Genomic DNA, 3,069 nt, shown 5'->3' with positions numbered 1-3,069 from the left:
TCCCCCATATTGTTATTGTTGTGTCCCATACAAGCCCACTATTGTTATTGATGTGCCCTTACATTTTTATTGTTATGTAGGATCTGATTATATTGTGACCCCTTAGACTCCTATATATACCAAGGAGGTCTTATCATTTGTATCATCCAATAATTGTTCATTTATGTGATTTAAAGGAGGTTTCCCCCTAGAAGAAGCTATTTATCAAGTTGTTGATCTATATTTTCTTCTATTTTCTAAGATGGTTGTATAGCATTTGGTATCAGAGCTTTTGATTCTATGGATTTGATACTTCAAATAGGTCATCTTAGAATTTTCACTACAACTTTTTTTCTACAAAGCTTCAGAAGCTGAAATTTCGACTGCATGGAGCCAAAATATTGGTAAATGTTTTGCGGAAATTTCAGATCTTGGTTCACTATATTTTATGATATATGGCTTGAAGAAGTTATGGTTTATGCATGCCCTAAAATTCAATCTCAAACAAGTGACCTATAAAAATTTACTAAAATTTCACAGACTTTAGTTTCTCATGTATTAATTCCAAGGCTGAAGGTTGAAACAATGACATGTGGCATCCCGTACAAGTTTTCTCTACTGAACTAGTCCATAATCAGGCCATCATGGGAGATTTGGTATAATTTTGTATTGAAGAATCAAATATTGATCTGACTTGTGGCGTTAGAAAGGAGGCTCAGAGTGCTACTACAGGACCGAATATCAAAACTTGGGAAGCTGAAATTTCATATATAAAATACTTTCAATATCATGCTCCAAAAAGTAAGAATAAAAAGGTGTGTATTTTTTAAATTTGCATAAGTTTTGTTTGAAAAATAAGTCTTAAGTAATTAAAAGTGCATAGTAAAGCATAGATATCATTACTTGGTTCCAATATTCCTAAAAAAAAATGGATACTCCCATTAAGCAACCAAAAATTCTTATTGTGACACATGAAGAAGAGGAAGAAATGCAACATGATATATCAAAATTACGAGACCAAGTGTAAAATATTTCTCTCTTGCAAAGAGTAACAAAAAAATGAATTGGAATCAATGATAAATGTTAAAATGGATGGTTTAGAAGTAAAAATAAAAAGGGACTCAGAACTTTTGAAGGATTGTTTAAAAGCATACATCAAAGAAATGATGAATGTCAAGATGGAAGGGTTGAAGGAAGGGTTGACAAAGTTGCTGTAAGAAAGGATTCCCAATGGTAACAAGGTAATCCATGAAAATCATGATGAGGACAAAAGGAATATGAATTATGATTTTAGAGACTCTAATGCTTGGTTTAAGACCCGCCACATTCCAAGATCAATATGAGGAAGTTTTGTGGCAAGGATATGGTAATATGGATATTATAGATGGAGAAATAATTTGATCTCCTTGCTGTTCAACACACATAAAAGGTACACATTGCATCTTTATATTTAGAACCAAATCAGTTTGTATGGAATATATGGATTTGTTCTTGTAAACCACTTGTTACTTGGTCATTTTTTACAGAAGAAATGATAGCACATTATGAGGATACAAAGAGGAACACCTCCTTTAGCCAATTGATAAATCTCAAACAAAAGGGTTCAGTGGTAGAGCACATTCAAGACCTCCAAAAAATTAATATCAGGGTAACTAATATTCCAAAGGAGCATAGGATTGATGTATTCATAGGGAATTTAAAGGATAACATCAAATATGTGGTTTGCCTTTGGGAACCTAATTCATTGGAGAAGGCATTTAGGATGGAAAGAAAAGTTGAAAGAAAAATTATGGCAACAAGTAATTGTACCACTCCCAACTATAAATATGGAAGTGTTTATACTCCTAGCCTTCCACCACCTACAAGGTTGACACCACAACAATTGGAGGAAAAAAGATAAAAATGGATTTGTTACAGTTGTGATAAAAAATACATTGAAGGTCATAATTGTATTGAGAAGAAATTATTTTACATATATTGTGAAGTGGAAGAACAAAAGGAACAAGAAACATTAAAAGAGGATGATACACACCAGGAACCAACCCCTGAGAAAGAAGAAATGAATCTGACCATATCTTGTAATGCATTGGCGAGAATTACCACTCCTCAAACTCTTAAGATAGAAGGATATATCAAGAAGAAAAAGGTAATAGTGTTGATTGATTTTGGTAGTACCCATAATTTTATCCATTGTAAGATAACCAAGGAATTCAATTTCTTTCTATATCCGTCACCAAAGTGTCAACTGATGGTTGCAAATGGAAGAACTATAAATTTCTCTAGAAAGTGCCATAATATTATGCTAAAAATTGGGTAATATGATTGAATTGTCCAATTCTTTCCATTCCAATGTGTGGTGTTGATGTTGTACTAGAATTCCAATGGTTACAATCTTTGAGGACGTTAGCTTTTAATTTTCAAAAACGTTTCTTGAAATTGTTTTGGGAAGGAAAGGAAGATTAATTAAGCGGTATCACAGGGAAAATAGGGAAGATAATCAACTCTAATGGCATGACAAATATTCTAAAGAAATTAAAAAGGGGTATAATTTCACAATTGTGCTCACTAGAGGTTAAAACATCAAAATCATCTATTTCTCCATATCTCTAAAAAGCCTTGGACAATCATTCCAATGTATTTAAGACTTCCAAAGGCCTCCCACATATCTGTGATCACAATCATGTTATTCATTTGATTCTAGGAAGTGTTCTTCCAAACATCAGGCTCGATAGATATCCCTATTCCCAAAAGACTGAAATTAAACATATGGTTGAAGAAATTCTAGAGGTCAGTATAATTCAACCTACTCAAAACTCTTTCTCTACTCGAGTAGTATTGGTGCACAAGAAGGATGGATCATGATGTATGTGTATCGATTATATGGATCTCAACAAGATCAAAATTAAATATAAATTTCTCATTGCTTGCATTGATGAATTGTTGCATGAATTACATGGAACAATTTACTTCACCAAGATTGATCTTGATTCAAGATATCATCAAATTAGAATGAAGACTCAAGACATTTTGAAAACATCATTCAGAATTCATGAAGGTCATTATGAATTTTTGTTCATGCATTTTGGATTT

This window comes from Pinus tabuliformis, chromosome 2_2 (assembly GCF_031772625.1).
Source record: "Pinus tabuliformis cultivar Carrire ecotype Pingquan chromosome 2_2, CPIR1, whole genome shotgun sequence".
Taxonomy (NCBI): Eukaryota; Viridiplantae; Streptophyta; class Pinopsida; order Pinales; family Pinaceae; genus Pinus; species Pinus tabuliformis.
This window is presented reverse-complemented; position numbering follows the sequence as displayed.